The sequence below is a fragment of the Choloepus didactylus genome, chromosome 4 (assembly GCF_015220235.1).
Source record: "Choloepus didactylus isolate mChoDid1 chromosome 4, mChoDid1.pri, whole genome shotgun sequence".
Lineage (NCBI taxonomy): Eukaryota > Metazoa > Chordata > Mammalia > Pilosa > Megalonychidae > Choloepus > Choloepus didactylus.
In genome coordinates, this window is record NC_051310.1 from 30789506 (window position 1) to 30817157 (window position 27652).

At 40.3% G+C, this 27652-nt stretch overlaps 1 protein-coding gene across 12 annotated transcripts in view; it reads right to left on the reverse strand.

Moving 5' to 3' along the window:
* NRXN3 (neurexin 3) overlaps positions 1 to 27652 on the reverse strand; it is a 1698447-nt gene that overhangs the window by 888092 nt on the left and 782703 nt on the right. The gene's annotated exons all lie outside the window — the stretch shown is intronic.

Consider the following 27652-nt stretch of genomic DNA (forward strand, 5'->3'; position numbering starts at 1 on the left):
ATGATCTTACTTAGTTTTTGTAATAATCCTATGGACCTGACAAATACAGAAACAGAGCAAAAGCTTAACAACCTGTCGAGCTTACACAGTAATGAGACTTAAGCCCTGGTCAGTTTCTCTGCAAAATCTCACCACTGCACCATGTCTGTGCCCATAGCTTCACAATGGTTGAGCCCCTGGGTTGTCCTAGCATAAGAATTCGAGGAGGAACAAGGTGAGGTTAAGTGTAGTGAGAAAGCCTGGTAAAGGCATAGAGGAAATGGGACAAATTTTGTTAAATATGAAACAGAAAGTCCATTTTGGGGAGTTGGTGAAAAGTAGGACCTGGTTGGATTTTGTTTTGTTTTGTTTTAAAATTTATTTGAAAGACTTGAGCAAAGGCCTAGCATATAGAACCTACTAATAAAGCCAAAAGAAGTCAAATGAATATATTGGAAATGAAAGTTGAAGCTAACTGTATCACACACTTGCAGCAGATGCTTTTGGTGCCCTGCATCACATCCCCTCAGCCAATCTCTGATATAATTTCAGGCACTGCAGCAGGAGACAGCTGTGAGCTCAGACACAGCCTGTGACGCCCCTCCTCAAGCAGAGCCAAACCCAAGAAGTGTGGGTGGCTCTGGAGCAGTGGCGAGGTAGGAGGGATCCAACACATGGATAAATTCTGAACTTCCTTTCCATTCCAAAGACAATTCTGGGAGGCACTGGTTACACCACCCTCCTCATTCTCCACCCCCTTCATACCACTCAGCTCAGACCAAGAACCTTGACAGTGAATATCCACGTTGGCACTTCCTCCTTTACTACTGTTTCTCCCCCTCCCTCACTCCTGCTTTTGGAGATTGCCACCAGATAAACCCTCTTACCCAGGCCCTTGTCTCAGGCTCTGCTTTCAAGGAAACTCAAGCTAAGATAACACTAATATAGCAATTTATCATTTCACACATTGTTACTCAAGCCTTACAAGAACCCTATGAGGTAGATAATATCAGTTGAATATGAAGAGCTCCAAAGAGATTAAGTGATCTGACCAAGTTTGCAAAGTTATTAGGGTGTGACATAAAAGTTGAGTCCAGACCTTCCAACTCCAGGGACAGAGATAGAGTTCTTTGCGCTACGCTGTAGCTGCCTGATGTCCATGATGTCCACTGAGGACAAGGATATAGGACAGTGACCTGCTATCAGCACTGAAAATAGCCTGATGAGCAGTGGCTGCAAATTACCAAAAAAAAAAAAAAAAAAAAAAAAGGACCAAACTCCTGAGAACTTCCCATGATGAAGCGACATGGGAGCCATGGAGAGTTTTTGAGAAGATGAGGCCACCATCATTTCATAAAGAGATTAGCTCCATTTGTGACAGAAGCCGAGAGATATGGTCTAAATATCCAAAGTCCCTTTAGGCTCTAAGTTTCTAAATAATTACTACATTCCAAATGGGGGGCTCTTTTTTGGATATGAAAAAGTCACTGGGTTTTAAAAATATCCTAAGGCAAAGAGTTCTGAAACAACAGCATTTCCAGATGGATCCCCATTTTTGCAGCATCCCCTTCCCACAACAGAAAGAACTGAGTTTAAGTAAGAATGGGAAAGGAGTGATATTTGCAGCCCAATTCCTTTGGGTGATAATTGCAAAGCTCTCAGCTTATGAGCTTCATGCCTTTAGCTTATCACCCACTGTGGCCAGAGGTACTGGTCACAAAGAATGTCCTTTCATACAGTTGAACTCTCTAATCCTCTTAAAAGTTGGCTCTTGCAATTTGTGGATCCAGGAGGCTAGATTGGCAGAACTATCATTCTGTTCCGGTCCCAGTTCACTAAAATGCTGGTCCTTCTTTCTCCCAATATAATAATAAGTATGCAGGTTTGAAAACATGAAAAATTATAGGACTCTATCTCAATAGAAATAACACATCTCTTTATAGAGCCCACTAAAATAAAACTCACAAGACAAAGACATAGAGAAAATATTAAAACCAGAGTATTGACATATATAAATTAATAGTATTTTAATTCAAATATATTTGTCTCCCCTTAAGCAAGACTTAAATGCAACTGGCTCCTAATGCAGCAAAGCATGCCAATCAGCTACCCTGGCAAGTATGGCTAACTTCCATGCACTGTATTTAGACCATTGTGCAACAGTTTAGGTGCCAGATGGATGTAAACTCCAGACTATTGATGGCTTTATCCATGCACCTTGAATTCCTATTTAAGGTGAGCACATCAACAGAAGGTACCTGTTCCTCTGAAGAGGACAAAATCACCATCCCAATTCCAAGTTATATAAAGCAAGATCAGTTTAATTTAAAACTTCAGGACCTACTACATGGCATACATTGTGCAAGATCCTGGGGATGCAAAGATTAAAAAGACACAATCACTGTTATTAGGGATCTCATGGTATACTGGAGAAGATAACAAAGAAAAATCATCGTGTAGGGGAAGTGGGTATAGAGGTATGCATTAGGTGCCCTGCTAGTGGCGTTCTTAGTTATTATGGAAGTCTGAGTCACTAACCATCCTTTTTTCTTCACATTTTTCATGCAAGCCTATATAGCTCCTATAGGGCAGAGACCAAGACTTCATTTCTGTATGTTCAACTCTAAATAGCACTGTTCCTGGCATGCACAGTGGATTCTCAAATAAAGTTGAAGATTTAATGAATGAATTTCTTCATACTGTGTTAGATTCTATAAATAACAACCAATATGTATATTGTACTTACTGTCCACCAGGCACTATTTTGAGTGCTTTACTTATATTAACTTAATTAATACTCACATCATTCCCATAAGGTAGCTGTGGTTGAATGTATTATTTGATGACAATATTTACTGCCCCTTCCTACCAGTATCCTATACTTTTTGGGATTGTATTTCCTGCCCCATTGTGTCAAGCATGTCTGTATGACTTGCTTTATTGCCAAGGAAATGTGAAAAGACATGTGTTGGGCCATTTAGAAGGTGTAAAAGCCATCTCATGTTTCCACCAGCTCTCTTTTCCCTTTGTCACAAGTAAGATTAGGGCTGCTGTTTCAGCCAAGGCCTTAAAATGAAGAGAACATGGAACAGACAGACCACTAATGTGAAAATAAAGCTTTCCTCTTTTAAGTTAACTGTGATTGTAAGGAGACATTTATTATCGCAGCATCTCTGAACCTTATCTGACTAATTATCCCCTCTTACTATCCCCACTTTACACTTGCAGAAACTGAGAGAGAAAGAAGTTCAGCCAATTGCCCAAGGCCACAAGTCTAGTGAGTGGCAGTGCTGGGATCTGAACCTGGCTAGTTTCGCTCATTTCTGCTCCTAATGACTACGCTATACTGTGTCTGTTAGCCAAGGGATGCACCAAGGATGTCTGACAGTTGCAAAGAGGAATCCTCACAGTGGGATATTCCACACATCCCATACAAGATGAAGAATACATCAATGTATACAGTGGATGTGCCTTTAATTCCTCAGTGGATAGATGGGAAAGAAGGGCAAAGAAGAAAAAAGAAAGCAAAATAAAATGGAGACGAGAGAAAATATACAGAAAATGACAGGGGAGAAAACAAATTAAAAGAAATCTCAATGCTTGTCAAATTGCTCAGAGGCAACTCTCTCCCCTGGAACAATGAAACTCTTAAGATTTCTATCTTTGAAATGCTGCCAGAAAACAGAACAAATAAAAGTGCATGGAAGCATGCATTTTGGAAATTATCTGTTTTTTCCCACTTTAATAGAATAAACTCCTCTGCTTGTGGTCTATATAGGATGACAAGTGGTGCACCTCACCCCAGGGTGCTAAATCATCCATATTAATGCAACAACCCTGTCATTTTTAGCTTTCAGATTTTTCAGCTTTTAAGTAGTAATCTAGGCCAGTGGTTCTCACATTTTAAACTTGATAAGGAGCATCTTGTGGATAATGTTAGGAATTCAGATTCCAGGGTTCCACACTCAGGGGTTCTCAATCGGAAGATCTGTGGTGGGGCCTGTGAAATGGCATTTTAAGAAGCACTCAGGTATTCCTGATATGATCCACAGACCATACTTTGGCAAAACAGAGAATGATTCTTCATTTTACTGAAATGAATTCTGAGGCTGTTCATCTAGTGGGAGGAGCTTCCCATGTCCAGGAAGTAGAGCCCGGGTAGGACTCCTAATCCAGTGCTCTTGGCATTGCAAGCTGTTACCACAGTTCTGCTGGAGGCTTTTAATGCCCTTGTGTTTTTACAGCCAGAAGTGACAACATCATCTCTAGATAATTTTGCTCTGTATCCTAGATGAAATCAATTTAAGAGATGTATAGGCTCTGTTCCATTAGCAAATAGTCTCTCAGAGATTCCCAAAAATTGACACCTGAAATTCCAGAGGCTTGATCAATTCCTGCTTTTACAGTTAGTCCCACTTCCTTCCCAACCCAGCCTGTAATTCACAGGGAAACCACTGAACTTCTCTCTCATCACCTGCCATTCCCTTCCCCTTTGACTGCCCAGTCAGCATCTCTCATGTTTATTTCAAACTGATTCTTCACTCATCCACACGCCCAACTACATTGAAGTCACCTTGAAAGCTGAGACTAAAACTTCCATCTCTATATCTGTATAGTTGTAGGATGCTCATTGAAGGAATGAATTAAATCCCTTCCTCAAAGCCAAAATTGAACCCAAAGCTTTCCTTCCATTGGCAGGGGAAGGTCTCTTTCTCTGTGTCCAAAACCAAATTCTTCTCTGATTCTCCCATTCCCATTTTTTCTCCATTCCTTGGAATCCTGTTCTAACAATTATCTCTGCTCTCTCATCTACCTTCGAACTTTTCCTTTCCATTAGCTCTTTCCCTTCAGGCCCCTTCAAATTTCACGTCTCACAGAGTCCTCCTCGCGACCCTGCATCTTCCTCTTGCTCTTTTCATCCACTTTGACTTGCTGAAAGAGTAGTCCACACTAGGGTGCCAACCCTCTCAGCCTCCTCTGACAGCTCAGTCGCTGCTGCTTAGTTAGGAACTCCTGCCCTCTGGACTCTCCCTGCCAATCTCTTGGCAGCTCTGTATGTCCACTGATAATCTACAAACCACCAAGTCCAGTGGACATTTTCCAGTCCTCTTTATCACCATTAAACTTCACTAACCACTCCCATCTTCAACGACATGCCTCTCTCACGGGGTTCCCACAGGTACAAACACCGATGTTCAACTCCTCTTACTCCTGTCTCTTCTGTTCATTACTTAATCTTGGTGTTCCCCAAAGTTCCAACCTCTGTCTTCTTTCCCCATGCAGTTATTGTTCCCTGAACTCCCGTCAGATGATTTCAAATATAACATGATTTTAGGCTTGTATTTCCCCAGCCTTCATTTCTCTCTTCAGCTCCCTTTCCCTATTTAAAAATTTTTCTTTTACTAGATTATCTCCCGGACAGCTGTTATTCCCCAATCCTCTCTCTCCTCCAGTATCTCTGTTAGGGTCATCACCACCCAGTTCCTCAAGCCGTGAACCTGGCAGTCATCCCAGAGTCTCCCTTCTCTCTCAGCTCCTACATCTAACCATCCTGCCAAGGCAGGAATTTCTACCCCTGAATTATTGCCTAAATCTGTTCCCTCTACTCAGCCCCACTTCCGCTGCACTGGTTCTAGCCTTCCTCTATGCTCGCTTTCACCATTGGTTTTAGCTTCGGCTTTGAGACTAGTGCACTGTGGGATGCCTCTTCTTGGACAACCCCTGCATTTGGCTCCAGATTCCAAGCTCTGAAACACTGCACTATGCACCATCTCCCCACCCTCCTTCCTGCTTAGCCTGTGAAAATCATCTACAGACTGCAACCCAAATGGGTTCCTTGTGCCTAACCTCTCCATTCCCCCTACTCTCTGGCTCAGAAGCAAGCATTTTCAGATTTTCTAAGAATCTAAATTATTCCTCCTCTCTACACTCCTTTTGTTAATGGTGTGTCTTTTACAACACCAAGAACTAAAATAGGGCCCTTGCCCGCTTCAGAGGATGCAAGCAAACCCAAGACGTCAGAGGGGCACCTGGGCCAAGGGCTGCAGGGGACCAGTGGAGAGGATGAGACACGCAATCACTGCTTCTACCTTGCAATGGGGCTTAACATTTCATCCTCACCACACTGCAGAGTGAGCATTATAATCCCATTTTATAGTTGATGAAAATAAGAAACAGGGATGTTAAATTATATTGGCTGAGAGCTAGCAAAGCCAGCTTTATTTGAGTACCAATCCACTGAAGTGCCTCTGGGTGGATAATGAATATGAGGGTGGGTGCGGGGCTTCAGACCAGGGCTCCTTCTGTGGGAGCAGGAGTGGAGGTTTGGGGAAAGCAACCTGGGAGAGGAACTGCAGGTGCTGCTTAGAATGACACTCAGGCTGGGTGAGAATGGACACTATGGATGAGGACAAGCAAGCCCCTGTGGGCTCCAGCATGCTGGTGGGGGTGGTGGTGCTGGGGGGCATTGGATGGCAGTGAGACTGCTTTGACCCAGGCCTGCCTGTAATGTCTGTGAGAACTCAGGGCCCCTCAACTAGACTTAAGGGTGGTTCATTCTGGTCTCAAACTTGACTTTCTATTTCCCACTGATTTTGAAGTGATGCTGGTGGCAAACTCCAAGAGGACAGAGATTGCACCTGTCTTTTTCAGGTTCTAGCCCAATACTTAGACATGGTAGTAAGTGTGCATTTAGATAAATGTACAAGAATACAGCTATGGGCATTGAAATTCAAATTGTGAATCAAACAACATCCTCTAACATGGAAACAGGGAGAAAATGTTGTTATGGGTTTATTACATCTAATTATCCTGTTTGAGGGGACATATGCTCCTAATGAATTATAATTCTAACTCCCATTTGTGTGGTGCTAGGATTTGACCTGGTGCCTTTGGGACTAGAGGAAAGACAAGGTCTAATACACAGCATGGCACACAGTAGACTCCCAACAGATCAGCACTACTTGTTATTTCTAATTTACAAAAACATTACTGAGTGATCAAAAATACAAGTAGTAGGAGTAAATGGTAGTTTGGAAAAAAGTTCAGAGGAAATGAAGGAAAAGCCCAACTTTTAAAATGACAAGTATAAAATCTCCCATACTCTAAGAATAGATATCCACCCAGTGGTTGCATAATTTGTTAATACTTAATAACTCAGTCAATAACTTATCAAATACTATAGCTCATTTACAAAAGAGTGGACTTAGCCTCAGCTGGCAATAAAAGGAGGACTATATTACAATCTCTGGATGAATTTTGCTCAGAGACAATAAAATAAAATGTAATACAATGTTTTAAATGCTCTAATCTAGGATGTACTTTTTAGAAAATACTTCAGGAGCAAAGTGGAATGAGCCAAGGTATTCGTGTGCATATTTTTATATGTGGGTGCATGTATCTATATGTGTGTTCATGCATGTTTTGGTCTGGGTATGGGGTTGAGAAGGTAGTAGTGTTTGGGTAAGACTTCCCAGAGAAGGCAAAGCTGTTGCTTTTTAAAGGGGGAGCAGGATCTAGTGCTCCAGGTACATGAGAGACAGAAGGACATTCTAGATCATGTGTAGAAATTGAGAGAGGTTGGCAAGAACAGGAATGGGGAGCAATTCTATGGGTTAGGAAATTGGAGGGCATTTTTATGAGAGGTAGGAGATGAGTCTAAAGAGGCACTCAGGGGTAGATTGTGAAGGAGCTTTATGTTGGGCTAAGGATTTTCCATTTTATCTTCTAGGACAAAAAGAGCCCTTGAAATACCTTAAGCAGGATGTAATGTTTGTTTTCTGTATTATTTATGATTATTCAATTTGATATAGAGAACAATAAAAACAAACAGGATGAATAAAATTCATAGGATATGTGAAGTATAGAGAGCAAGTGGGTAACCTGTGAGACCTGTTATACACAGAGAAAATAAATGGAGCATATGTCTCTTGAATAAAGATAAAAAAAGATGGAACAGATGAGTCACTTGCCCATAGAAAGGAATGGAAGTACTAAGTAAATCTTAAATACTCACAAAGCTCAGACCATGTTGCCTCCAGTTTGATAGCGAGGTCCTCCCTAAACTGGTCAATCCATGGTTGATATCCATTCTGGCCCCATTCTGGCCCATGTTTGTTCTGCTCAAGATGCAGGCAAAACCTTTGGCTGGTATTTAATGGCTCTAGGCACCTTCCAGCTCCTGTGCCCCTTTCTGACCTTCACCTCTGGCCCTTGTAACCACCTCATCAGCAGGGAAGGCTGAGATTGCAGAGAGAGCCCAGATGTATGAATATTGTATAAGCACGTAATCAGAGAGGGTGATCCTTCCACCCGCTTGCTCCCTATCCTATGTGCCTTCATCTGCCCTATTGTTTTCCCCTGGCTTCTCACTGTGTTTTATATTGATTTAATGAACCATGTAATTATAGATCTTAATTTGCTCTGTGAGCCTTTCTGTTCCACAACCTCTGGATCAGGCAGCCTGCCTGAGTGTACTTGGTCGCTACCATTACCTAGAGGTGATTTCCCACATGACACAAGGAATTGATAGGATCAGATTACTGTTTCAGAAAAATCACTCTGGCCCCTCAAGTAGAAAACCTAGTAGGCTGAGAAGTGGGGCTGGAGGCAGAGAGACCAACTCCTGACTGCCTTTCCCAGCCAAAGAAATGCAACACATGTTTCACAAAAGAAAGGTTAGACAGGAACTAGAAACTCGAGGTACACAGGAGAAAATGTCCTGAAGAACTGAATGCTTTACTGTTAAACCAAAATAACCTCAAGCCTTAAAACTCCACAAAGTCAATGCAAAAACTACCTAGAGGAAAAAAAGAAAAAAAAAAAAATATATATATATATATATATATATATATAATCAAATAAAAAGATGCTGAGGTTTCTGTATATCCACCTAGGATTATCCACCCTTCTTGGTGTAGCGATGGTGTCAGGAGAGCTTGCTGAGCTAATGGCCCATCATAATTACAACACAGTTCCATAAGCTCTCATGTGGGATGATGAGATGCCCGATGAATCTGAAATCAGTACCACGGTAAAAATCACCTGGTGAAGGAAATAGCCAGAATGGTCATTCAAATGCCTCATAATAAGTACTCAGCCAGCAGAGTGTGAGAAAGAACATTGGATTTTGAACTGACCAGACCTGGCTCCAAATTCTTGCTCCAGCACTCTCTAGCTTGTGTGACCTTGGACAAACACCTCAGTATCCCTCAGCCACAGTCTGGTAAAAATAATAATTGCTTTCTTCAAGAGGCCAAGGAGTGGGATAAATGAAATAAAGGGAATGTGTCCAACACAGGCCTGGCATGGGTGAGACTCCCTTCCATGTTCCATCTTTTCATATTCAATTCCATGTAGGTTGTATATAAATAATTAGCAAATAGCCTGGGTATTCCAACAGCCTACCTCAAAGTCAATGATAATCGTGTATCTGAATGCAACTGTAATATTCTCTATTTCTTCTGTCTCCAGTTTATACCAATGTTAAAGATATATTTCTTTAAACAACTGTTCTGGTTTGCTAATGCTGCCATTATGCAAAATATGGCAGCATTGGATAGGCTTTTATAAAAGGGGTTTATTTGGTGTCAAATTCACAGTCCTGAGGCTATAAAAGTGCCCAAACTAAGGCATCAACAAGAAGACACCTCCACTGAAAAAAAGATGATCGCATCCAGAAAACTTCTGTTAGCTGGGAAGGCATTTGGCTGGCATCTGCTATTCCTTTGCTCCTGGGCTGCATTTCAAAATGGCATTCTCCAAGCATTTCTAAGTGTCAGCAAGTGTCACTTGTGGCCTGTGTGGCTCTTTTTAAAGGACTCCAGTAAACTAATCAGGACCCTACCTTGAATGGGTGGAGCCACACCTCCATGATAAATAATCTAATCAAAAGTATCATCTACAGTTGGATAAGTTACATCTCCATGGAAAGAACCTAATCCAAATATACCACAAGATTGGATTAAAACATGGCTTTGGGGGGGGGGGGGGTGCATAATATATCCAAACTGGCACAACAATCTGCAAAGCCTATATATTACTAAGGAAATTTTCCTAGAGATAAGCAAAGCTAGTGTTTGATCATTTGGATTTTAAGCAGTTGAGCTTTGGAGAAACTCCTGAATATTCTTCTCTGAAGGGAGCATAGTATTTGCAAGACGTTTGAGATGTCTTAGCTGCTTACAAATTCCTATGGCAGGGAACTCAAACTTAAGGCCACTGTGTGAGTCAGTGTCATTTTTATGAACCTAAGAGAGAAAGAATTTCCCAGTGATATCTTCCATTCCAAACCCTGACATGCTCTTATAAAATATCTTTCCAGTTCTAATTTTTTCTTACACTTCTTTTTAAAGATTAAGTTTTATAACCTCAATAAAAATGCACTATTATTGTTAGATTTTGAAATAAATAACATGAATTTGGGAGACTGCGGTAGGTTTGCATTATGAACCCCGCTTCTAGTATCAAACAATGTCATGTTTTACGGCTGCTAAGACAAATATAACAGGCTGGCTTAGAAACAGAAATGTATTGCCTCACAGTTTCAGAGGCTAGAAGGTTTGCTTTCTCCTGGGGTTGGTATCTTCTGGCTGGTAGCAATCCTTGTGGTTCCTTGACTTTTCTGTCACCTGGCAATGTAAATGGCAACATCTTCTCCTTCTTTGTCTGATTTATACCTTCTGGTTCCATTGATTTCCACCTTCTCTCTCCTTCATGATCCAGCATTTGTAGAGAGTCTGGCAGCCATCCTGATGCTCGAAGAGGGTTCAGGGAGAGCATGGATGATATAAGCGCTCTTGGAAAGGGTGGGGCTGCTGTTCTATCAGACCTGGGGGACAAAGCCTCAGGCCACAGAGGGCAGTCAGACCTTGAGGTCTGATGGAGTTTGCCCTGCTGGGCTTCAGCCTTGTTTGGGATGTGTGACCCCTGTTTTCCTTCCAATTTCTCCCTTCTGGAATGGGAATATCTATCTTATGCTGTCCCATGATTGTATATTGGAAGCAGATAACTTGATATCTAGGTTTTGCAGGGACACTGGAGAGGAATCTTGTCCCAGGACAGACCATACTGATAACTAATTTTGATGAGACTCTGTACTTCGCATTATTCTAAAATGGCTTAAGTCTTTTGGGATGTTGCGATAGAATGACTGTGTTTTCCATGTGGGAAGAACATGTCTTGGGAGTCCAGAGGATGGACTGCTGGGGATTGAATCATGTCCCCCACAAAAAGCATGCTCAGGTTCCAACCCCTAGCCCTGTGGGTGTGAACCCATTTGTAAATAGGAATATGTTATTAGTTAAGGTGTGTCCAAAGAAAATGAAGACGGGCCTTAATCCAATGTGGCTGAAGTCCTTTAAGCCATAGAAATTGGACACGGAAGGAGAGAAAGCCATGAGGAGCAGCCAAAAGCTGGAAGTCAACAGGACCCAGAAGAAAAAGGAGAAGATGCTGCCATGTGCATTGCCATATGACAGAAAAGCCAGGGAACCCCAAAGATTGCCAACCAGCCGGAAGACACTGACCCCAGGAGAAAGAGGACTTCTAGTCTCTTAACCTATAGTCATTAAATTCCTGTTGTTAAACCAACCCATTATATGTGTTTTAGCAGAAGAGAAACTAAAGCATGATATGATGTTTGTCTTAGCAGCTAGGAAACTAAGACAGAGGCCAAATCATACAATAGGCAATTCAGAAGAGTAATTTACCAAAACAAGGAAACTGAGCAGCTCTAGTTGTTTGCTACTATAAAAGACTATTTTACTAGATGAGCACTGGCTGATTTAAAGAGGCATGCAGTACTGCAGGAAGAAGCACTTTTAATAGCAGAGACACCACCTACAGCAAGGATAGGGTAGCTAAATTTGCTCAACTATTAATAAACAGCCTTAATAAGTTTAGGCACCCCCAAAATATGTATTGAATTTATCTATAAAAGGGAGACCAAAGTACTTTAGAAATTTAGAAGTTGCCTTGAAGATGATCAAGTTCTGCATTACTGTGTCTTACATAAGGGACCAAAGGTGCAAAAATGTCAAGGACATGGACAAATTCTTAGAACAAGTCAGAGTGGGAACCTGTGACTTGGAAAATCACCTCCGTAGTCTCTCTGTCAAGGGACAAGAAACTCCTCAGGCTAACTGAGGCTGAGACTATGGGAATGCCTGATGCCGAATGCTATCTATAATTTTTTTTTAATTGAGGTATAATTGACATATGACAAAATGCATATACTGAAGGTACACCATTTGGTAAATTTTGACATGTGTATACACCCATGAAAACCATCACCATAATCAAGATAATGAACATATCCATCACACCCAAAAGTTTCCTTGTGCCCCTTAGTAACCCCTTCCTCACACCACTCACTCCCCTCCCCAGGCAACTATAGTTTGGTTTGCAATTTCTAGAATTTTATATAAATGGAACAGTACAGCATGTGCCCCCCCCCCCCCACTTTTTTTCCAATCTGGCTTCTTTTATTGTGATATTCATCCATGTATTTAAGAATAGTTCATTATTTATTTATTTATTTATTTTATTGCAGAGTAGTGGATATACTACAGTTTGTTTATCCATTCACTTGTTACTGAACCTTCACTTTGTTTCAAGTCTGGGACTATTACAAATAAAGTCATGATGAACATTCATGAACAAGTCTTTCGGTGATGTATGCTTAAACTTCTCTTTATTCTTACTGTTTTAATCAGTGTCTCAGTTTTCTTTCTTCCTTTAATCTCAGAGACAGGGCTCCAACCTTGGCCATTGTCTCTGGTAACCAGATGCATCACCAGAGTAGCCAAGAAGACTGGTTCCAGGAACACGTACGAGAGCCTATGAAGACTTTCCCAGGTACATATGAAGAGCCTGGGAGAAGCTGGAAGGCCTGCAGCAGGGACCATGGGAGGAAACTAGTCCTTGGAATAGTATTGTTGTCCTATTTTTATTCCTAAAATGGTGTGATCAGAAAGATATACAGGCTTAATACAAAGACAAATGACATAAACAAATTACTATGCATTCTAAGATCTCTTCAATATTAATGCCCATTCTGATGAATATGGTTAACAGTCAAATCTCACGATCTCTCTTGGATAGGTGAAACTGCCTGAAAGACTTGTGTTAATTACACTGGGGCCGTATTCTTACAATGAGCACAAATTGAATATATTGAATGTCAACAGTGTGCAATATAGGGTATGACATCAAAGAATTTACAATCTAATAGGAAAGTTGGACATGCATATAGAAAATAATGAGAAAATGACAAATGAAGTAAGTTCTATAATAGAAATCAAATAAAATATTCTGAGGACTCATGCTAAAAGGGATCAAAGGGGTTGATCCCAATGGGGAGCACTGAGGAAGTATGCCCTAGCAGATATGTAGTAAATACTATCATTCACATTTTAAAGAGGAAGGTAAATGAAGCACAGAGGATTTCAATAAATCACCCAATGTGGCATGATTGCACTATTTCAGAGGCAGGATTTGAACTCAGGCACTCTAGCTCAAGTGCTGAGAAACTTTTCTTTAAAGGGCCAGATGGTAAATATTTCATGTTGGTGGACCACATGGTCTCTGCTGCAACGAGTTGATTCTGCTATCATAGTATGAAAGTGTTCATAGAATATACATTAAATGTATGAGTGTTGCTGTGTTCCAACAAAAGTTTATTTACAGAAAAGAGGGTTTGGGCCATATTTGGTCAATGACCATAATTTTCCAACCCCTGGTCCAGTTCTAGAGTTTATTTGCTTAAACTCTAGGCTATACCACCTCCAGCAGATGTTATTGCAGACAAAATATCATCAATGACTGGAAGACGGAAACCGTGGGGAGGGTGTTTGTGTTTGTTTGGGGTGTAAAGGGAGTGTAGGTTGTGAAATGAGAGCTAAGGTAGGAAACATAATGGACTGTATATCATGTTAAGGAATTGGACATTATTCTGTGAGCAATGGAGAATCTTTGGAGAGTTGAATAAAAAGAAAAGTGTGGTAGATTAGAAGACTAGAAGAGACACACTAGAGAGAAACCATTAAATATTTTGTGGAAACAGACAACTAGACTCCACATTTAAAATTCTCAATAGCAGAGAAAAATGAATGAAAGCTATGAATCGAAGAATTAACTAGATGACCAGTTGGATGGCAGGGATAGGGAAAGGGGTATATCAAGGTTACTTCTGGATTTCCACCCTGTAATACTTGGCCTTGCCCCTTCTGCTAGATGAAACAAGAGAAGGACGAGTTGAGTTTATAAGGAACATTGAGCTCTGTTTTGGACATCCTGAGTTTGAGATGTTGGTCATTGGAAAGGTGGGCCTAGAATGCCAGCGTAGGTGAGCAGATTTGGGCTGTACATATTCATGCACTATATCCACAACACTTTGAGTCAAAAGAATTGGGTGTTCATTCATTGCTGTCACCTACAAACTGCCATGGACACCAGTGACATCATGACCTGTGCCTAATGACATCATGGAAGCTGTGTTTTGTCTTATGCACATTCCAGGTCATAGTTAAGAGCCAGACACCAATAAGGCACTGTTGCCTGGAAGCTACAGTGACTGACCCACCTCTCCCACCTGCCTGGGAGCCATCTGCCTAGTCCCAGGGAAGCACGTGGAAATGAGTCAACGTTCGAATCCATGGTCTTTCTTTACTTAGCACTGGGGAGGCCTGCTGTGTGCTGAGGGACCTGGGCTATAGGAGAGACGGAGTTGTTGGGGTTCATGAATCTACCAAGGGGCATCCTCCCCAGAAACAGCCCTGGATGGAATGGGATGGGGGGCTCAAAATGCTTTAGAGCAAGATGTGCACAAGACTTGTCTTCATCCAGGTCCCCTGCTGGTCATACATATGCTTTGGTTTGAAAAAAGGGGCATGAGATTGAAGTAAGGCTTGGGAAACGGACAGGTTTGTAGAGCTCTGTTTTACGTCATGGCATTTAAAAAATAAGGCTTAGTAGAAATAGATTGCAGGGTATGATAAATTTAGCAAGGTCTAAACTTCCAGAGCCAGCAGTTCAGCGCTTTTTTTTTTAGTTTTGGTTTTATGTTTCTTGTTCTCTGGCGCCCTCCTTTGTTCTGTTCTCAGATAACATTTGATCTGAAAGGCTATGTATACGAAAGTAAGCTTAAACAGCAGTGACCTTTCTTTTGATAGAATTTCAGTGACCACATTATCATCATATCCCGCAGGCTCCAGTACGTTTCAAGAAAAATGTTTCCACACCAACAGTAGTTGTTTAAAAAAAGTTGAAGACACTCTCAATGTTTAGCACATTCCCTGGCATAAAGTAGATGGTCAAAAAATGTCCAATGACTGACACCCCTTTAGCCACAGAATTAAATAAGGAAGTCTGTTCTGTCATTTTGACATATTCCATTAAAGCAAATTTATAAGATACTGTCAAATTGCTTGGTACCTAGGATTATTACATTGCTTTGTATAATACATATATGAATACATATACATACACATACACACATTCATATATATAATGGGTTATCTTATTGCTTTATAAACTATCACAACAACTATGAAATAACATTTCACCATTTATTCTTTCATGTATTTCTTCATTTAAATATTTATTGACCTCAAACTATAAGCCACATTCTGAGTTAAGGGCCCAGAAGTCTGAAAAGGAAAACTTCGTTCCTCCTTCAAGGAACACACAATCTAGTGGTGGAGACAGAAAACAATGCCACCATTACTGGTGCCAAAAGTAATGCCATCAAAGTGAAACCCGCCCTATTAGAGAGATGCATACGGCATCATCAGACCACAAAGGAAGAAACAGATCATGAAATTGCAATTATTTCATGTCAAATATTGCAAACAGGGTAACTACCTGTGGGCTGTCTTCTCTCCCACCCACCCACCTGGATTCTGAGTCCCTACGGGACTAGTTGGTGTTTTATATTTGTACAACCAGCAACTCCAAGAACTATGACTAGCACATAGAAGGCACCCCATTTTTTTTTAACTGAATCACTGAAACCTTCTTAGAGTGGTTTCTATCTTATTTAATAAGAAAATATAATGCTGAAAAGAATATGCCAAAAACTCACCTCCATTTTCGTAATTACTAAGTTATAGCCCAGGGTTAAGAACTGATAGAAGATGCTCTATGCTGCCAGTCTTGTTCCGTGCATCATACTTAAATTGCTAAGTCCAGACACCACTTTCTGGCTCCATTTCACAAATGTATCCACTTCTTTTCTATATCATCAAGACTCTCATCCAACACCCAGTTGCCTTACGTCTGTATTGTCATTGTGTTCCTTTCACAAAAGTTGCATTGTCCTGTGATTTTGCAATCAGACCCTGACTCTATATCCTCTACTTTCATCATTCCATTATTAGACCTCTATTTCAAAACTCTTCTAGATCAAACACAGATCTGACCATTTTAAAACAGGACCTGGGTTTACAATTGAAGGCATTACTGTAACCTCCTTGAGGCTAGACACTTGTCTTCCTCACTTTTATTCTCTAGCACCCAGTTCAGAAAAGTAGGAGTTCAAAAATATTTTTGAATTTCACCTGAACCAAATGCTGACCGCAAGCTCCTCCACCAGCCAGTGCTATAGGGCCCATCTTCTTCCATTTCTACATAATTCCCAAACTTGTACTCTTCCTTACAGCTGAATGGTTTACTGAGCTTCCAGCATCAAAATCTCATTTTGCTTTCAAGAATTAGCTTGTAAATTTCAGTGTCTATGGAGCAATCTTCCATCAACTATTTGCAATATGACATTCCTTCCCTCCTTTGGATTGTAACTCAACACCAGTCCCTTTGGGATATTTTCACCAAGACAGCATGGTCTATAGTGGAGAGGACACTTTTCTCAAAGTCAAACACTGAGCGAGGGTTCTAGCTGCAGTTCTGCCCCTTCAGCTAAGGACTTAATGCTCCATATCTGATTCTCGGGGCCCCCATCCATGAAATGGGACAATTAATACCCATGGCACGGAAGCCTTTGGGGTTCCAATGAGATTGCGTGGGGGCAAAGTAAGTGTTCAATAAATGCTGGCCTCTTGTCTTTACTTCTTCCTTGATTAATCCTGCCCATTTTTTTTCTAAAAATCATAATATCCTATAATTATTGCATGTAAATTGATTATATCCTTGCTTTTATTTTTTAATTTTTTATTATTTTCTCATCTCTTGTTTTGCCTCCTAAGGGAAGAAATCATTTCTTACTTTGGGTAGGATGCTAATTAATATTTAGGTACTCAGATGCTACTGATTCTTTACACCCCTACCCCCACCAATAAGCCTGCTCCTCAAATCCTGCTTTATAACCCAAGGTCTTGACTTTGTTGAAAGATAATCTCATTAGCTCTGTATCCAAATAATCTGATCAGTCACAAGGGTGACTGATTTTGCTTTACCGTGGAAGACACCTAAATTTAAAAAAAATTTCAAATTGTGAAACAATGAGAGGATAAAAGGCAAGACTGTATTTCATTCCTGATCACAAGTCTTTCACCTTATCCTCTTGATCTTGCTTAGGAAAATAATATTTTCCTTTTACTGTTTTAAACAGTAGGTAGTGCAGTTGTGTCTCTCCTTCTTCCCTTTACACTGAAAAAATGTGTATATGAATTATCCCAGTTTCATATTATTTTCTGTGTAATGAACAAAAAGAAAATTCTAAATGCCACATGCTCTGCAGCTGTGTGACTAGATGCAGAGAGAATTGCTAGGGTTTCTTGCTCTCAGAGGGTAAAACATACCTAGAGTAAGGCTCACTGCCCCTTTCCATCAGCCATCACTACTGTCTGATATGATGGAATGAGCCAGGGAGAAAGAAAACTTTGGTTCAAATACTGGCTCCCTGCTTAGCATATGATACCTTAGTTAAACTGCATACGTTCTTTAATCCTTGGACCTTCTCCGCATAGCTACCGCCGCTGCAGATTAAGTATATAAAAATTCCCCTTCCTTTCGTCTTCTCTTCCTGAGCCTAAATCAACTCCGCCGTCCTCAATAAAGCAACAGCACTTTTTGCCATATTTTGTCTCTTTATCTGTCCTTCTCCCCCACCAGACTTGGGGGCAAGCATCAAGTCATAGATTTCTCAAGCTCCGGGTATACAAACAGAGCATCTGGGACATAATAGGTGCTCAATAAACACTTGTTAGAATACTCCTTCCTAACACATGGCAGTACACTTAAGCAGAAGCACTGCTGACTGAATTTTTCAAAATTTTAACAAAACTCTAGAAAGCCATTTACCAATCACCATAGTGTGGCAGGAACATGAATTTTAATGTTAACCCATGTTATGTCCATTTTATGACGCTCCATCTTAATGCCCACATCAGACCATCCACCAAGTCATGGAAAGTCTGGCTTTTCTCTCTACCGGTGTAGTCCTTTCTAAACTTCTACGTAGTAACAGGTATACAACTTTTAGATCAGGAGAAGCTTCAAGATCTTTAAGTTTAAGAAGTTTAAATGAGTATGAGAAAACTGCCAGAATCTTAAAATCCAGAAGTTATCTACAGCTGTTCATATCATCTGTTTAGAGAAGATTTGCAGTAGACTAAATGTTAATATTAGTAACAACTAATACTATTACTTCTAATGATGATGCTGCTGAAAGTTAGTACTTATTGAAAACTTACAATATGCCAGACAACATGCTGAGCACTTTACATGTATTTAAGCTTCAAAAAATATCATGGAGCTATTATCACTATACCATCTCTAGAGATGAGGAACTTGAAGAAGTGAGATATTTAATTATCTCTTTAAGTTTAAAAACTGTAAGTAATAGAGCCAGAATGTGCCACAAAGCAGTCCTGCTCTAAGACCTACGCCTGTGCTTGTCTGGTGTTCTTCCTAAAGACAGACCTGTGATGAGGATTTAGGTGCAGGTAGTTTATTTGGGAGGTGCAGGGAAGTGAGACAAGGGAGGGAGGAAACCTGGTTAATAACCAGGCTATTGCTGTGGTCAACTAGGATAAAGCCCCACCAGGGACCCTCTGAGAATCATCTCACTGAGGGCAAGGAAGCTGGGGTTTTTATCTAGCAATTCTAGTGCTCATTTATCCACACATTTGGTCCTCCTTCCCGGTACTTTTGGCCTATCTTGAGCATGGCCAGGCCACTCCCCAACCAGACCACGCCCCCAGGAAGACAGACTGGTTTGGAAACTGCCATCAGTTTGGAAAATGTTCACAGGAGACCTCCAGATAGGCTAAGGGAATACACGTGCACCAGCACCAAATACGGTACCTTAAAACTGCAGAGGAACGTCCCCATAAAGATGAGCTGGGGTAAGCTGAAGTTTGCATTCACCAAAGAATTAGCTTGGTTTCTCCGAGTACGGAATGGTCAGCAGGGACAAGTGAATGAGAAGACAAGTATGGAAAATTCTAGCATCTCTCAAGCCCTGCCACCGTGGATCTCCCTAGTGACAGCATCAGGATTCTGTTTGAAGTATAATGTAGTCACTGAATGCCAAACACATCCACATCACTTTCAAACCCCTCTGAACTTTATAGAACACCCACTGCCATATATTATGTCATTTAATCATGAATATTGAATTATAAGTACAAATATGCTTCCCAAAGCCAAACAGAAATGCTTTATGGATTACTCAATCTCTTGTTTAAACGGTGTCAATACTGAAACCTTGCACGAGGCACAATAAAAACCCCATGCTTAAACCCTCTGCTGGGATCTCAAATCAATCCCACTGCTAAAGTAAATGAGTCTGCAGCAGAATTTGGGATGCTGCTAAATCAATCATCTCACTGAAGAAAATGCACTTGGAGAAAACCTTCCCAGTGCCTTCATCTCCTGAACATTAATTAGCTCTACACAGTACTGTGTGTTGTGCAGCTAATACCGGGGGATCGTGTAGAAGATGCATGTGTTCATTTTTCATTAAGTATGAAGAAGACATGAAGGTCAAAAACTTATGCCAAACAAATGTCTTAGGCACTAGGTGGCAAGGTGACTTTCTCCCTCCAGTATGTATTTTTTTCCATAGATGTTCACCTTCAGCAAATGGCTAAGAAATGCTTCTAAGTGGCGAGTCATGATCCCAGAGACCAAAGAAATGTGGGTTTAAGCTTATAACTGTTAGAGAGAAATCAAGTTCTTAAATTCTTAACATTAGGAGTCACAAATTATATTCTTTAGAAACTCCTAAATGGAGAAATATATTCAGTTGAGTTACATAGGAGCTGTTTTAAGGTACTTCAATTGACCTTTGAGACGAAAAGTGAGAGGAACCTGGATTTCTAGCTACGTTCTTGGAAATTACTACATAAAGGGCTAAATGCAAAAAGAGAAGCTTGATCACTGAATCAAGTGTGTTCATGTTATTTCCCTTCCTAGGATGTAATATGTGCATTGCCTTGCACTTCTCTCTCTCTCTTTAAATGTGTTGTGTTTATTTGAATTTATTTTCAAAATTTTAACCCCCTAGAAGTATATTGTGATATTTTCCCAGACAATCATGTTTCCTTTGGGCAAATTTTCAAAGACATGAAGTCGTTGAAGAGGACTTTCAAACTTCTGAATCGTAGTTATGATGCTTTCTTAAAAGTTCTCTTCCCCCAGCAATAGTTAACTGATATGGCCACATTGCTCTATTCATTGCTTTCTTTTTTTAATTCTATTTTCATTATCAGGGTCACTGCTTCAATTTAACCTTCATTAAACTATTCCAATAGATCTCTTATTTTCAACTTTTTCTCCCTTCTGCCAATGTCCATCTCCCTATATCAATCTGCCCTAAATATTGAGGATAAATTACTCTCCCTTAAATCCAGCTACAGGTGATAAACTTTCTAGAACATGAAAGGCCATTCAATTATGAAAAGCACTTTCCTTTGAAGCTCACACCTCTTCTTTAAACATAAACTGTCAGCTGTGCTTTCACAGTTTTGTGCTATTTGCAATCTTCCAAACACCTCTCTATCTTTGCACTTCTGTTGCAGATATTCCCACCATCTAGACTGCTTTTTCCCACCAAATTAAAGTTGATTTATCTCTGCCATCCATGGGAAAAGGGATGGACACTCACCTTGTCACTGTGCATTATACTGGGTCTTTCAAGAGTCATACACACCTGAAGTCAGGCATTATAGTCCCTCTTTTTCAGATTAGGAGACAGCGGCTCAGAGAAGTTAAGTGAGGTGTTCATCAGTTGCTCCCCAGGTCCCACAGACAATAAAGCCTGGAATGTGAATTGAGCCAGAATTCTATCCCATATCTAAAAACATGAACTTTCTGTGATCTATCCCACACATCCCATGACAGCTTCTTCAATCCTGTCCCCAATTTGTCCCCAAAACTCAATATCTGCCTTCTTTTAGATGCCCATCTCTTTTAGAAAATTTTAAACCCTGACATATTGTGATCATTTTCCCTTCTAGAACAAAAACTTGTGGACCTAGGGACTGTCTGAATTCATACATTTGTCTTCTAAAGGCTGGGCCCAGGCTCCTAAAGTTACAAGGAAGTCCATTCAACGTAGTGGCACAAAGCACAGGTTGGGGAGTCAGATAATTTTTGTTCTAATGGCTATTTTTGACACTCATTAGCTGTCCAAACTTGGACTTCAGCTTCTTCAACTGTTCAACGGAGATATTAAAAATTTCTATTTCCCAGGCATTGTGTGAGGATTAAACGAGACTGTATAGTGCCAGATACAGCAATAATAGCTAATATTAACTTGAACACTCTGTGTGCTAGGCAATTTTGCCTATGATATTCCTATGAAGTAAGTTCTTACTATTACGACCTTAATTTTGGAGAGGTGGAAACTGAAGCATAGAGAGCTTAAGGAACCTACATACAACTTGTAAGCAACAGAGGTAAGATAGAAATTCAGAGATTGTGCTCAAGAGCTCAAACTCTTCACACAATAGTTAAGTAGCAGGGAATACTGGGTAGTGCACTAGCTGCCAAAGCTGCCAAGGCTATTTCAGCTGTGCTCAGCTTTCACTCTTCCCTCAGTAACCCTAGTGCTCCACTCAACTGCTGCCGTTGGCACTCTCACTGCTCTTTGGAGTTCCAGGAGAGGAGTTCAGGCCACGTCTTCTCATAGGCAAGCCTCTTGCCCACAATGCCCGTCCCAGGCAGCCTCTCTGTGTCCTTGTTACAGAGTGGCCTGGGGCCTGGTGGGAACTCAGTAACATTGGTCCTGACCTCCAGGGATTGTGTGGTGTGGGGAGAAGCACATTTTGAGGCAGCTGGACTGTGCACTGTGAAAAAAGGGACTGAATCAACTTTATTAACCAGCAACTAACAGGGTACTTGGCAAACAGTCATTGCTCACAACAATGTTTTTAATGAATACAAATGAGTATATATTAGAAAGAGCACTCAACTTGGAGTCAGAAAGAGATGGGTTCAAATTCCAGCTTTTCCACTTACTAACTCTGTGATCTTGGGAAAGTTACTCAACCCTTTTGAGCCCAAGTGAGTTACCAGATGAGAATGATAACAATTGTAATAATTATAATTTTGCACATTTATTGAGCAGTTACTATGTAAATAAAATGCATCAAAGAATTTTATGTAATGCCATGATCTCATTAATCTTTCCAAGAATCCATGAAGCAGGAATTATTATTATTCCCTTTTCCAATATGAGGAAACTGAAATTGATGGAACATATAAACCTTCCTTAAGATCACACAGCTAGTAAATGATGGAGTCTGTGCCCTCCTTGGAGGGCTTTTCTGAGGATCAGCATAGTTCTTAGGCTGATATAGTCCCTTCCAAAGAAGATATTTTAATATGGGAAGTCAGTTTAAGGTCATCTTTCAGGATTGCACCAAGCTTCTTCCTCAACTATGACCAACTTGCACCTTGCAGAGTGGGTAGCAATGGTCCAGGTTAGAAGTAAAAAACAAAAGCAAAAACAAAAATAAACAAAAAACAAAAAATAAAAACTGAACCACTGCATTTAATAATTAAGTTTGCACATGATTTTATTTTTCCAGTTCTGCACATGTATAAATCATTTTCCTGTGTTTGGGTAGGTTTTGAATGGCAGCTCTCTGGAAAGTACATTCCTGCAGGGCTAAAACTAAAACTTTTGTTTCTTTCATGTAGTCCTGTGCATATGAGAAGTACCTAATAAGTGTTCTCGATGGTTGAATGCACCTCCAGGCACACATCCTCTCTTACTAGAAACCACAGTAGAAAACACCTGATTTGATAGTTTTCCTGCTTTTAAACTACTTTTTGGAGGTTTAACAATTGATTTCTAGACAGCCTTTCACGGTTTGTGGGAATATTATCTCAGTTTGTTCAAACCTTTCCACATTTCAAAAACAAGCTAAGAGATCCAGGAATGACACAGAGATTGCCAATATCCTCAAATGAGCCAGCTGATTATAAGCACACTTAACCTCTCTGTCAACCAAAATCTAAAGTTAAGACAGCCAGAGTCTTCTCGTTTGCTAACGGTTGCTATTCAAGTTAAAAAGGTGAAACTTCACCAAGGGTTTATCCTCTGGAATACCCAAGCTCGCCTCTGCAGCTCTTTAAACAGGGTGTGCCTATTTCTCCGCAGTAGGTTGACAAGAAGAATCAGAAACATGCGTCTCAAACCCCAAGTGGGCGGAGTCAGCACGGCTGACTGAAAGAGGCTAGAATTCGCCAGCAAATGCAGCCTATGTTGAAAACTGGACTCCAGAAGCATTACAGAACCCTGGAGGTAGTGTGAGTTGAAAAATCCGCAAAAGGGTATGTGATCAGTTTAACACAGAGATTGAAAGAAAATATTAGAATTTTCCGGAAGCCAATTTGGACATGAAAGTTAAAAAATTTACATATCTACATAGTTTCTTGAGTTCAGGCCTGAAAATACAATGTCATATGATTTATTTTTTAATTATAGTTTCATTTATTTGTAGAAGATACGCACATATTAATACAGAAATTAAAAAAAAAAAACTAGCTTTTGTAAGAGATTTCTGTTATCCCACTAGCATCTTCTTTAAAATTAAAGGCACTTTCACAGATCCAATAGACTCCACTGAACATTTAGGTGGTGGGCTGCCATGGCAATCTAGCTGAGGGTGTGCTTCGTATCACATATATGCCTGTGGTCTGGTACCTCAAATAGGATCACATCTTTTTACCCAGAATCTGCTCTGGAAAATTCTTATTAACTCCCCAGTTCCTAAGAAATATCCCTATTTCTGAGAATCATTTTAATTCAAGCTGCTAGTCCAGACAATCTTTTTCAGATTTCATATCAGCAGAGTCAAATTTGAACAAGTGTTTTTGTGTGTGTGTGTGCATGTTTTTTTTTCCACTTATAGGCATTACATTAAGTTCTGTTCTCCAGCCTGAAAATGTTTTAAGTTCAAATATTTATATTCCATGAATGACATATTTTTTCTACTTTACATATTTTTTTAATTAAACAAAATTAATGGCCTGAAAAATTCAGAACAGACTACTAAAAAGAGTTTGTTCTCATCAAGAAGATGAAGCAACAAGCACTTGAACACAGCTTGGTTTCACTAGAAAAAAAAATCTTTCTTTTCTGACAATAGACTAAAAAGGAAGATGGCAGAGCAGGGGTTAAACCCTCAGGCCCTGGAGGATTCTCTAGCTGTGTGAGCTTGGGGATGTCCCTTATCCTCAATAAACCTCATTTTCTTCATTTTTAAAAAAATGGGACTGATAACATTTATCTTGTGTGGTTATTTAGGTGGTGGTTAGATAAGATACAGATAAATTACTCAGCATAAAAACTGGTACATATTAAGCCCGTGATAATTGTTAGCTATTACATCAGCATGCATAAAAAATTTCAATAAGACATCTGAAAAAAAAAAATCTTAGAATATCCTTGCTGAAACGTAGGACAATTAGATAGCAGTGGGGTTAAAGAAGAAAATCCAAAAGGAGTTGGTTAATGAATCAATACCAGCCTGTTGCAAGATGATAGAAACGTGTCTACTCTAACATTACCTCCCCGTGAGGCTGCGATGAGCATTAAACAACACAAGGCTAATAAAACTCTTCATGCAGTATCTGGTATAGCATATATGCTCAATATATACTATTAGGTTCATTCACAAATTAAGGAACTTGAAGTTGGGAAAAATGACAAAGTAGGAACTCCACAAAGATCCTGGGTGTTCCTCCACCTCTTGGCATTTCTTTAATTCCCCAATTCTCCTCCTCCTTACAGGAGCAGGAGGGTTGCCTAAAGGGTGCTAGCTTCATGAGCCCACTGTCTTATACACAAAAGAGCATATCAAAGGCTTTCTCTCACTGAAATTTTAGCCTCTGTGGGATGCCACCGAAACGTGAAACAACCTATATCATTCACAGGCTTTGAGAGAAGATTGGAATGCAATTCCCCAACTCCTCTTTTCATTTCTATGCCGATAGCTTTAGTGTATCTACCACTGCTCAAAACTTCAAAACAACTGTTCAGAAAATAGACTGCCACATTCTACATTAAGAATAGGAAACATGAAAACGTATTATATTGCTTTTCAGTTTCTTTTTTTAGCTAGACTGGGTTAGTGAAAGATGTATAAGCTAAAAAAAAGTTAGCAGAATGTTAAGTGAAAACTTTCCTCCTGAAGTCTAAGCATTATAACTAAGAACCTCCGCAGAGCCAGCAATAAATACCATGAACTGGAGTCAGATACCTCCCACAGCCAAGGAGATGACAGAATCTACCCAAATACCACCAACTGGTGTTAAGAAAGAAAAAAAAAAAAAAAAGGAGAGGGATGAAAGGAAGCTGTTTTTCCTATGGACAGTGCAGCTTTCATGGCTAGAGTTTTCCCTTCCTCAATCAACAACCGGTTTCAGTAAGAAGCAGCCGTAGTACAGTCACCCATGGAGGAAATGTCTGCAAGAAGGAGAGATGCCATCTCATCCCCCGACTAAATGCCCACTGAGCTAGAGAAGCTGCAGGCCCATGCTATTGCCACTCCTGGAGCAGATCATCATAAGAGACTTCTTAAAGAGCTTGGCATTTGTCCCCTGGAATCTGGAGGTATATCTCGACATAATGAGTAACGCCTGTTTCTGGTCTGCAGATCTTTGAAGGTTCAGGTCAGTGGCATAGCCTGTGCCAGCAGAGCTTGAAGAGGATATCGGTGTAGGCTAAAGGAATGGGGAATCCCATCCCAGTTCCTCACGGACCTTGGAGGGCCCATAGGGGTCCTCAGTACTTCCTGTGTCTCCCCTGGAAGGAATGAGAGGGTAGAGGAAGAGAAGAAGCACCTTGGCAGTCACTGGGTCAAGAAGCCACATGTGCCCACCCATGAGAAAATGCTGGTGGGCCTGACACAGGGCTGAAGGTCAACTAGGAGGCCCTGTCATGGGGTCCTCAGAGGAAGCGGGACCAACATAAACCTGACCCCTACACACTACCAAGACAGAAAACACCACGTCAGCAGCGGATGGAGGAGGCTGAAGTCATGCAAGCCTCAGACACCTCCACTGCAGTATGAAGCGTAAGCGGAGTCTACCCTCCCACCCCCAATCCCCAGGACTCTTTCCCGTTTCCAAACACTCCAGACACTGGAGGAGGAGCTCAGCCTTGAAGTCCAGGAGCTCCTTGACTAGTCTGTAAAGGGTGAGGGGGAAGCTTTAAATCAGTTAAGAGAGGAAAACTTCAAACCGCATTGGATTAAGCTTTAATAAATGAGAAATTGTGAAACTTGCACAAGGTGTAGTCAAGGAATTAGAAACGGATATTCAGCATAGTTTGGTTGAAAGTGATTGGGGAAAAAAAAAGAGAAATCATTACGTGCTTATTCCTCAAAGAACTGATACTCCTTAAAAAATTAATTGCAAGAGAAATAGTCCTTATGTTTTTCTTTCAGCATTTTCACTGAATTTACTTTTCCATAGACTGAAATGACTAGATATAAATTCTTATTCTAATATTAGTTAAAAACATACACATTCAATTTATAATTTTTTAAAAAATTGCAGAGGCATGCTCACAAGAGAAAATTCAGCACTTCTTCAGTCTCATTCAACATGGATCTCACTACTCTGCAATTTTAAGCAACTCAAAGAGCTTCTCCGCTTTTTCTCTGCACACAAGATGAGGGGGTCACTTAACAAGCCCATAGGAAAAAGGACTGCTGTGACAATGTCTACAAAACCCCCATTTATGTGAGAGGCACGAAAGAACACTATCATTTAGCGGAGAAATGAGCTGAATAGTAATACAGCACATTCAGAGCCCCTTACACCAACTGTGTTTGAATTGGGCGAAAGTCCATAAACAGCAAGAATGTGAACTGGCAAACTTAGGCATCTTTACCTTAATGTAATGTATATTAAAAAAAATAGTTTGTGACCTTAGCCTCTAGAGTGGAGAAGATGCTTTAGAAACTACAGTAATAATTCAAAAATTGACAAAGTAAGACTTTGAGATAAGCATATTCCTCATCTAATTACATTCTAAGAAGTACCAAATGTTTAAACCACAGATTAGATCATCTTGGTTTACTTACAAACTTGACCCTAATGAACCCAACCTCATCACAATTAACTTTTTTAAAAGGGGGAAGGATTCACTCCAAAGAAGTAAAATATCCATATAGGGCAATGAAACATTCTGAATGTACTCTTTCTTATTAGGTGAAAAGAAAACCTCATGTTCTTCTATATAATGGTCATTTGGAAA